The sequence below is a fragment of the Pteropus vampyrus genome, unplaced genomic scaffold (assembly GCF_000151845.1).
Source record: "Pteropus vampyrus isolate Shadow unplaced genomic scaffold, Pvam_2.0 Scaffold57, whole genome shotgun sequence".
NCBI lineage: Eukaryota > Metazoa > Chordata > Mammalia > Chiroptera > Pteropodidae > Pteropus > Pteropus vampyrus.
The window spans coordinates 5,651,792-5,663,607 of NW_011888838.1; the positions used below are offsets into that span (position 1 = coordinate 5,651,792).

The window sequence follows — 11,816 nt, forward strand, 5'->3', positions numbered from 1 at the left end:
TGCTATAAATTGTCTTTACCAACTCCTATATTTTTTAAAAATAAAATCTGATGTTTTATGGAGTGGCACTTGGATCTCCAGCTACTAGTTTTCTCCTTTAAACCTGATGTGGGGCTTTCTCTATTATTAATACACAAACAAGGCTCACATGAAATAGTTTCTAATAATTTAATGTAACCTGTCTATTTATTCAAAGGACTTCATCCTCTCCATGTAAGTATGTGTGTACATACTTTTGAGTATACTAGAAGAAGGGAGGGAAAGAAATAATAAAACTGATTTTACTCTTCCCACCCTTTATGTTCTCTCATGTATAGCTTTCAAGAGATTCCTGATAACATATTGTGTCTGTAGGACAAAATGGTTTCACAAACAAAGGGTTCTCTTCATAGACTTTCCACTTTGTTTTGGAGTCTAATTGGTTGAGATTAGACACTTGGCAGTAGATTATCGTTGTATGGAAAGTACTACAGAAGAAAATAAGCCATCTCCCATAGGAATTTGATACAGTATATTGTTTCAAAACTATTATTTATATCATATGATGTGCACAGTGTCTATAACAGTCATTCTGAATATGGTATCTTTTGAAGAACCTTAGCAACGTAAACTATGTGAATTTTCAAGAAACTTAAATATTACATAATAAAGCTGCTTAATTTACCAACACATCAGAAATCGAACATATAGAAATCTCTGGTTCTTGTTGAACTGAGAAATATGTGCTGGCAAAATGTCATTGACAAGGAGAGTTATTAAGATTCAATCTTACTGTTTTGCTATAACTTTAGAGTTCTTTCCAGATTTTTGTCTTTTGCTTTCTTAACAACTACAGGCTATAAAAAGTGGACATTGGACTTTACAGTGTTTTAACTATACTAGAGTACTGCAAACCAAAATAAATATTCACATGTACATAATGATTCAGTGCTTATTTTGAAAGAACTAATATTTCTTTTATTTTTCTATGTTTTCTGAGATGCACATATCAAATTTGATTTTATCTTTTCAATTAAGTTGGTATTTTATCATAATTAAGTGTATTTGTTTTTTATTTTTAAGCCTATAGTACCTGGTATTCCCAGGTGGTCTCCCATCCAAGTACTAACCAGGCTGGACCTTGCTTAGCTTCCGAGATCAGATGGGATCGGACGCTTTCAGGGTGGCATGGCTGTAGACAATCAAGTGTGCTTATAGGATTTTCTTTTAGACCTTTTAGATCTTTAATGCCTGAATGTAGGTATTATTGTTAATGGTCACTGCTCAGATTGTCACTAATATTTGTGAAATATAAGGAAATCACTTTGCTTAACAGCAAAAACACTAGTATATTGTCTTATAAAAAGTTCTGCTTTTATAAATCAATATTTGCAGATATACATCATGCTGCTTTGCAAACATCTACTATTCCAAAGAGTCAGCTGGACAAGAAACTAATGAACATAAATGATTATGACCATTAAACTAATCTGCTTTCTAGAAAATTAAGATAAAAATAACAACATAACATTATTAAAATTTCCTCAGAAGATTCAAAACCCTACATCCAAAACCAATTTATCACGTACTATTATATTTTTCCTTTTTAGGTGCCATTCTAATACTTATCAATATATATCCTTTACAGTCCTAGTATCTATATTTATTAGTAATAATATGTTTTCTTGGAAGGAATCCAAAAGATATATTAATAATGCATTCCTCTAGTTCTTCTCTCTTTTTCAATTTTAGAGAACATAAAGTATATTTTAAAGGTAAAGGGGTATATAGACTTTCTGTTGGAAAGTTTACAAGTGAAAATGCTGAAAGTGTTGAGAATAGAAATATATATAGAAGGAGATGAGAAAGGAAGATAGGAAAGGTACATTTTATTGGGAGATTTAAGAAAAGAAATTGTACTGTGATTTTTCAAGTCTCTATGATAACCAAGGGTATATTTTCAGGTATTATATCTAAAATTAAAATAAGCTTTCTCATAGATAAGCCTTTCTTCATTTATAAAATTTTAGTGCCTACTCTCTCTTTCAGGCATTTTTTTTTTTTTTTTTAGGGATAGAGTATTAGCAGTGAATAAAATAGACAATTATTTTGCTCTCTGAGAGCTTGTTCTCTAGTACAGTAAGCCAAATAATAAACAGAGATATTAGTCATCACCATCATAAGAAAAATATCAGATCAAGATAAGAACTTTTCAGAGAATAGGTTATTGTTCACTGACTAAAAGGCCATATTAGAGAGTAGTATAATGAAAGCCTCACTAAAAAGGTGAAATATAATCTAAGACCTGAATGACAAGAAAGAAATAAAATGTGAATATTAGGAAAAAGAGTTTCCAAGCAGATGGAATAGGGTGGAAATGTTCTATTATGGGAAAAGTCTTGGCAGGCTTGAGAGAGGCCAGAGTGGTAAAGGATAGATAGCAAAGAGAAGAGAGCGGAAGAAATAGGTGGTTTTAGATGATAAAGATTTTTTGGAGGGAAAATATGAAGAATTTCTTGAAGTTTACAAAAGAAATTCTGAATAAATGGAAAGATAAGTCATGTTCATGGAGGAGAAAAATGACATAATTTGAGGTATCTTTTCTACCCATATTAGACAATGAATTCAATAAAATTTCAGTGTTTAGGGGACTTGTCTAATAAATTCAAAATTAATATGAGAAAATATATTTAGGCAAAGATGGCCTAGGCAATGCTAAAATAATGAGAAGAACAAAATAAAGAAAAGACAAAATTTTTCCCTCTTGTCAAATACATTACAAGGGTTCATACCTGAAAACAAGTGATACTGGCCAAGACATAAACAAATAGTTCAGCTGAGTAAAATAAATTCTAAAATAGATTTTAGTGTATGTGAAAATGATAGAGATTTCTGAGAGGAAAAAAAGCCTGTTTTTTGTTTTTTCATTATAGGGTTTATAATATTATTTATTCAGAAAGTAAATCAAGTTATGTATTTGCTAGGTACAGTTTATAAAACTAAATTCAATAGGATACTAGCTTAACATTTCAATGAAAGTATTAAGCATTATAAAAATCAAAATGTATGTAATTTCCACAGAAGTTTTAGGTAACTCCTTTGATAAAATATAAGACTCATTCATCATAAAAACACTTGAATAAAATGGGAATTGGCCATATGTATGTGTATATCCTGATTAATAAACAGAAAGATGTGTTATGTGTATGTATACAGGAGATATACTTAGATATTATATATCTAGAAAAAGAAATCTATTGTACAACCTATTACAAACAAGATGATTTACTAAAGTAAAATTTGCATAATGAAATTTAGAAAAGTTAACATTTAAAATTAACGGGTGTTATACATAAAAAAATAATAACCATTTAGATTATACTACAAGAATGAAGATTTTATTTGCAATAGCAAAAACATTGCTAAAATATCTAAGAAAAAAGGTAACAAGAAATCAGTAAAATTTGAATGACTATGTAAAGTTAAACTTTAAATACTCCTTAAGCGTACAAAAGAGATTAAAAAAAAAAATGAAAGAGATACCTTACTTTGGACAAGAAGCCTCACATTCTATAGATTTTATTTTCTCTTGTTAGTTTATAAAGGTATCATGATCACATTAAAAATAGTCACTTAATTTTTTACCTGAAGCAAAATAAGATGATTTTGCTTAAATTTTGCTGAAAATTTAAACAATATTTAAACAATATTTTTAACCAGAAAAACTAAAGAAAAACAATATTGGGGATAGGTTATACCAGAAATAGAAACATTTCAAAAAGCTTCTTTTGTTAAGGCCATATAGAATTGTTTATAGATAAATAGAAAAACTAATAAAACAGAACAGGATCTCCAATATCATACCCAAGATTTATAGAAATTTACTATTTAATAAGGTAGCATTTTAAATCATTAGTGAAAATATGGATGATGTAGCAATAATTAATTAGCCTTTGGAGAAAAAAGCCTATTGGTCTTTTTTTTTTTTTTTTTTTGCAAGGCAAAGCAAAATAAATACCACGAAGCAAAACTTAAATACCACAAACTAAGTCAAAATGACATGACAAAATAGGAAAAACTATTGCAAGTTATAATACTTAAAATGAGATATCACTAATACAAAGGTCTGTGAAAAACTGAGATGGAAATGCCCAACAATATAAAATAAAAATGATTAAAATATATGAACAATCAAGCTACAGAAATGGATATTCAGATTAACATAAATACATAATTAGGCACTTTAACGTCTTTCAGAGAAAGAGAACTGAAAATTAACCCATTTCCCATTTAAAAAAAAAAGTGCAGCTCACTGCCAGCGTTAATTTAATTTTACATAAAAGCGCTCTTTGAGCCTGAAGAAAACCTGACTGATTTTCAATGTCAAAACAAAATATAAAAACTGTTCTTGGAGTTATTTCTAAACAGAACTTGTCTTTAATCCTAATGTAACAGAAATGTATACATAAATTGGATTCATCAAATGAATCTTTGGCTAACAACTGTTCGAGAATGATGTTAACATCATGCATAGGAAAATGCTTCTTTTTCTAGGATTTAACATTTTCAGCAACCGAGAATTACTATATTTTGTAAATGGAAATACCACTAGTAAAAACAGAATGCTATAAATAGAATGATGTCATTTGTCTCCAAAGACTATCAATATACTAAAGCAATGGGAAAATAATAATAAAAGTGAGATATTTATAGCAAACTTTGGGGTAAGGTTAGGATTGTAATCTGCAAGTAATCTCGGAATAAACACTACAGCTGCAAGCACAGCCAAGGAGTATTTTCAGGGCAAATGGGAAATGGATTAAAAATCCACTAAAATATCCTTCACCTATGAGATTTGCAAAAATCCAATATTTTGATAACACACCTGTTAGTGAGGCTGTGGGGATACAGAGACTCTAATACATTGCAGTGGAATGCAAAATATTTATTATCCATAGGGAAGGGGGCATTAGCAAAATATAACACAGTTACATTTGACTATGTTATGCTATGACCAAATTTCTAGGACTACAAATTAAATGTAAACTTTAAAAATTATAAAATTATATACCTACAAAATTGTTGGTTTTGACTTATTATAACTAAAGATTAGATGCAATTCAGATTTCCATCCATAAGCTCTGAATGAGTAACTGACTGTACATCAGCACAATCAAGCATTGTGTAGTAGTACATAGAATTGAAGTGATTTCTATACACAGAATGTAAAATGTTTTTCAATAAGAAAACAAACTGAAAAGAGATGTACTATGTTCATAGATCGAAATATATCATAAATATTTCAATTTTTCAAAATACTCCATAAATTCTGTTCATGTCAATGATAATCTTGACAAAATTTTTGATTCATTTTGTCAGAATACTGATTCTAAATTTCATAATATTGAATAAAGTCACAGAATAGACAATGAGATTTTGAAAAACCAAACAAGAAGGGGCTAACTGCCTTACTAGAGACCAAGGTTTATTATGAAGCTGTAAAATTATGACACACAAAGAAACACATTTATTAATGAAAACATAGCTTGAAAATAGATCCATACTAAAATGAAAACTTATTTTCTATGGCACTAAAATAAAAGTAATGTTATTAGGGTAATTGATTTTCTCTATAAAAAAATATTAAATAACTACATCATGCCATAGGTAATAATCAATTATTGATAGAGAACATAACTAAATGAAAAAAGTTTAAAAGAAAATCTAGAGTACAAATCTTTATAATGCTGATATAAACAGCATAGATTCTTCTTCAACAATATAAAGATATATAAAATATAGATTAAAATGTTAGAAATTGGACTTTCATAAAAAATAAATTATGCAAATAAAGACATTATAAAGTTAGTAGATACCAAAAGACTAGACTAAGACATTTTCTATATATGTAAAGCAAAGGTTTGTATCCAGGTTATATAAAGATTAATACAGACTGAGAAAAAAAGTGAAAGCTCAATAGAAAAGATCAATTGGCAAACAGAAAGATATACTCCTAAAATAGTTATGAAATGTTTCTAAATGTTTGAATATTCTTATTTTCAAAAATATTGAAAAGCTTTATATCTTGGCTCCATCTTAGCAAAGTACTTGTTTTAGCTTTGGAAAGTCATCAAAGTAGCCTGAATCTTCTCTTTTTTTCAATTATCAGTAATTTTGCCAAGAAAGCTTACAACTGTTCAATAACATCTATAATGGTGACTCCAGGAACTTGACCACAAAAATTTATCTCATTCTTATGATGAAAAAAATTTTCCAGGTATGCCATCCTATGAAAGAAAAATCATTTTTTTCCCCAAATTCCCTCAAAATGTATTTTTTTTCTTTCAGATAAAAAGTGAAAATTTGACTGCTCCTTGTTAAAACAAATGCCTCAAGATTGTATTCTTGAAAGGCAAAAATTTTCTGCATAGTATAGAATGCTATATTCTATCACTGTATCTTGAAAAATGTTTTTAAAATATGATTATTCACAGCTTTGTTTCTGATAATGTTCATAACTTCTACAGTTGGTACAATTTCTTTTAGAGATACTTTAAATTAAAAAAGCTTTGAGTGATGACTGACTGAAGCAAACACAGATACATTACCAAGTATCATACATCAAAACCATGCAAGCACAAGGAAAAGTATAAAACATTTCTTTCCAGCTGTATCATGTTCTTATAACTACTCTAACAAATTACAACAAATCTCGTCACTTAAAACTATAGGAATTTATTCTCTCACAGTTCTAAGGCCAGAAGTCTAAAATCGGTATCACTGGGCCAAAATCAAGGTATTTCCAGTCACGCTTCCTCTGGAGTCTCTAAGGGAGAATCCATGCCTTGTCTCTTCCAGCTTCTAGTGGCCTCAGTTTACCTTGGCCTATGATTGTGTTATTTTAATTTTCAAGGCTAAGAACTTCAAATCTCTCTCTGTTCCATCTTTATACTGCCATTTCCTCAATATGTGTGTCAAATCTCCCTGCGCTTCTCTCTTATAAGGATACTTGTGATTTCATGTTGAGCCCATCCAGATAACCCAAGATAATTTGTCCATTTGTCAATCTTTAAGGTAATTATATCTACAAAGACAACTCCTTTTTGTGATTAAGATTTAATATCTTTGTGCTGGGGATGGGGTGGGGCTATCATTATTTCATTATTCTGTCTTCTACATCAGCCGTACTTTTATTTGAGAGGAAAGAAAACAACTTTTCTATTTCTTAAATAACATATTTTTCTTTTTGTAGTTTACTTTTCAAAAGTGATTCACAATCACAGATTAATTTTTCTTTGATGGCCACTACAGGAAAAAGGTAGGTATTTATTCTTCCTTTAGCTTAAATCAAGCGAGAGATTTAAGGTAACAACTAGGAGAGATTAATTAGTGTCTCATGAAATTATGGGAGTGCAGTGAACTGTTAAATGACTCCTCTCTGAAAGAGCCAAAGGACAAGCAACTCAGAGAAGAAAATGAAGGAGTGTTTGCTACTAGGTAGAATCATCCAGCACACTCAGAGTTTTTAGGGCAGAGAATGAAGAGTTTTCCATAGACAAAATGTGGAACTTGTATACAGGACGGCTGACTGATAGAACTCTAAAAATAGGAGAGCAAGCTTTTGCAATTGGATCCCAAGAACCAAAGACTAAAAGAAAATTCTTAAGGACTCATAAAAAAGAATGCTTCACTTATCAAAGTAGTGGTGATGAAGAAGTTGTCTTAGAAGGATCTACAAAAATATCCCTTCAGAGAAAGAGCCAAATTTCAACAATGTTTAAGACCAGAAAGTACAACACCAGCTCCTGAAAGCATAAACCAGAAAGAAACTCCTGTGTCCCTTTAGTTGCTTCCCTCTCCTTTAACCCTCAGCCCTGGAAAGGTCAGAGTTTGAGGGTGAGTAGGAGTAAGAGGAGAAAAAAAGAAAGAACCCAAACAGTTCACGAAAGATAAGCTAATTGACTAATTGATTTTGATGGCTTAATAGAGTCTTTTCAATTTCTGATGGAAAAAAGCCACACATTTGTATGCATAGATGAATTTTTAGGAAAATAACTTGTTCATAGGTTAAATCATAAATAAAAGGAAGATTCCCTTCTGCTAAAAAGTAGTCTTTTTCTAGTGGCCAATATATTATTTTCTCATAATCATAACAACTAATCACTTAAAAATCAGCATTTTCTTAACATGCATTATGTTCCTTATGCCTTTTTCACTCTGTACTAGTATCCAATTCATAAAAATATTACTGTTTATATTTTTGCCCAGCTATTTTTAATCCAGTAAAAAAAATCAAGAATTATACAATTTAGAGGTTGTAGACTACATTTGAATACCGATGTATTTGAAATTTCCATAAAATGAATGCACTTGCCATTCAAGATGAGTTTTTTGTTTTTTTTTTAGTTTCTAAAAACATTTATTTCAACATCTAGATTTCTAATAAGGGTTTCTGCAGTTATTTCACAAATAATATCATAGACAAACATGATCAAATGCTTTTCTCTTCATATACCATCTCAAGGACATAATTTATTTCCACAAATAACCATATGAAAGTAATAGCACAACACATCACTGTTAACCATCACAAGCCTAGAAGCTCAAGCTCTTAAATTGAGTTGCTGCCCAGCCTCTCACTTGAAAATTCATAAGACATATATAAGTATATACATACATACACAGAGAGACATACGTAATCTCAAAATATGGTTATCTTCTGGTGATAATTTTTTCCTTTGACACTGTATTATATAGTATAGCTCATGTTTGACATTTAAGAAGTTGCAGCTACATTCCATTATCAAAGACATATTTGTTAAAACATGTATAAAAGGATTTGTACTTGAAGCACAGCTTTGATATATTTAATAGAATGTAAAGCTGTCATCCTATTTTAACAGGCAATGTTTTATGTGTGTTGCGTTAGTAGTAATATAATAATGCCTCTTCCGTGTGTTCTTGCCATTAGCACTTTTTCTCTTCCTTTCTTTTAGTTAATCTTAAAACTTTAATGTAATCCAAACACATTAACATCTTTTTCTCCTCTTACTCTTCTTGAACAGAAGGTTTTAAATGAACTTTCCTTAACTGAAGGATAGTTACTATAAAACTAGATCATCAGTACATTTCCTTCTACCTGCCCATGGATTCTTGTACACTCTTTCTAGCTTGGAAATACTTATGGTCGCTGAATGTGTTTGTTCATAGCAATAACAGAGATCACAGCAAGTTAGAATGAAGAAAATAAATGGGGAATGAATTTAATGCATTTAAGAGCAACTGTACTCTCTTATGTGCTATTAGGCCAAGCTATTTCTGATGGCATTGATTTAAAATGAGAAAACAATGTGTGAACAATTTATAACTTAATAATGGAAGAGTTATTTGCATTATTACAAAAAAAGTCATTGGTATTTTCTCACAAGTTTTTTCAAAAAATTTTTCTGATTCACAAGATTCAGATTATTATTTTCCTTATGATATTTCAGTATGACTTTTAATACTGTCTTTGAAGACTGCAGCATATAAGAATATGTCAAGAAAAGTTAATCATACTATGAGAATTACCTGACTGATTGTCCCCAAAGTAGTCTTATCTGGATTGCAGCTAAATACACACACACACACACACACACACACACACACGTACACACAGCTTAATAATAGCACTAGAAAAAGAAAAGCTTGCCTTTGAATAGCAGGAAAAAATTATATGGTTTAATGGTCTTGGATTCTCAGCCTTAATATATTACATCTCAAATTTAATGTTTTATATTTTTCAGGAGTAATTTTGGTATTTATTTAATTATTTCCATGATATATAAACCAAAGACACTGAACTCAAAGACAATTGGGTAGGTTCTCCTGTTAAACTCCATCAAAGCTTAGGTGGCTTGGGGTTTCTGGGACCAGGGAGAGTAACCAAAAATTTTTTCAGAAGTTAAACAAGATCCTAGACCTCAGTATTGAGGTTGATTTAAGGGAACTCAATAATATATTTGAAAATACCACAGGATATTTGAATATTTTTACTGCTTTAGAGGTTTCCTATATCAGAAACTTATTAAAGCATAAGGCTACATTTCAATCTAGTTGTTTACCTCTTGACTTTTCTATTAACTTAATTTGTCGTTGTTTATATAAAATTAAGTTGCTAATCAGTATCAACTGAAAATTTTCTTGACGTAATATTGAAAGTTAAAAGCTACTTCATGTGGATTTTATCACACATGAGCTTTAGAAAATGAATGTCTACATGTAAATTTTGAGCATCCATTACATAAAATGCATGTATTTCTCACATTCACATTTTAAACAAATAGATATGTTTAAAAAACAGCTTTAATAAAGAGGATCTTACAAGCATGTTTCTTTTATAGTAAACTCTTTCAAAAGACTAACATTGGCTTTTCGTCAAAAGATACATTTCCAATGCATCAACCTCATTTCAGGGGTTAATTACTAAATTCGATTGTTTCAAAATCTTAAGCATAAATTACATGTCATGAATTTTCCATTCTATAGTCCCCTTTTCAATAATTTGTGGATGCCCTTTACATTTGTTAATGTTTGGAAGATAATGGAATTACATATGTAAATTCTATTACTTTGAGGTGTATACTATATTGGGATGAGAAGGGAGGGAGAGGGAGAGAGAGAGAGAGAGAGAAAGGGAGAGATGGAGAGGATGGTGAGAGAAGGAGAGAAAGTGAGAGAAAGAGAGAGAGAGGGAGGAAGAGAGGGAGAGAGGGAAAGATTTACTGAGAAGATTACTTACTGAAAATTGAAAAGGGAGTATTAAACATTATGTAAAAGTTCTGACCTTAATACATAGAAAGTGGTTTTTTAAAATTATTTTTTCAGAGAGTAAACATATTGTTCTTTAAATATCATCTCTCATAACACAAGTGTAATGGAAAAGTCTCTAAAATGATTACTAAAATTTTGAATTTGTGTTAATAACTCAAAAAAAACAATGTTAAAGAACAATGTACAGATAAAAAATCAGAAAATGCATCATCTACAAATTAAAAAATAGGCATTTATATTAAATAGACCTAACCTTATGAATCACTGCCTTTATCTTATACATTTTTAATCATTTTTGCAAGGTCAGTAAACACTAAATTATAATCAAACCAAATTCAGTAAAATGAATCCAACAATATACCAGTATGACAAATGAACTCCAAAAATATATAAAAATTATAATACATCATGACCTAGAAGGGCTTATTTCAGCAACTGGCTTAATGTTCAGTAATTAATCAAGGTAATTCACCACATTAAAAGAATAAAAAAGAAACAGAAGCAGAAAAAAATTTTGATAAAATTCAGCACATATTCATTATAAAATATCTCATCAAACTGAGTATAGAAATAATCTTCCTCAGTCTGATGAAGGGAATATAAGAAATACCTACAGCTAACAACCTACCACATGGTGAAAAACTGGATGTTTTCTTTCTCACATTTAAAATAAAGCATGTATGTTTACCTTAAATATTACAGTTAAATATTATACAGGAGATCAAAGTCAGTGTCATAACGCATGCAAAAGAGCCTGTGGACTGGAAAGCAAGATGCAACACTGACTTTATTTTTAGACCACATGATTATCTTTATAGAAAATCTTAAAGAATTGACAAAAATAGCTATGAAACTATAGCATGAGTAGAGTAAGTTCACAGAATTCACAGTCATTATATGAGTCAATTGTATTTCTATATGCTAAGAAGTAAACAATTAAAATTTAAAAATTTTAAATACCATTTACAATAGCATAAAAATGAAATAATCAATGATTAATGAAATATATATACATATATCTGTAC

The 11,816-nt window shown here is 29.9% G+C and overlaps 1 pseudogene; it reads right to left on the bottom strand.

Annotated features, from left to right (window-relative positions):
• Nucleotides 1–1,060: 1,060 nt before the first annotated feature.
• Nucleotides 1,061–1,179, bottom strand: LOC111740068 (annotated as a pseudogene).
• Nucleotides 1,180–11,816: the final 10,637 nt, after the last annotated feature.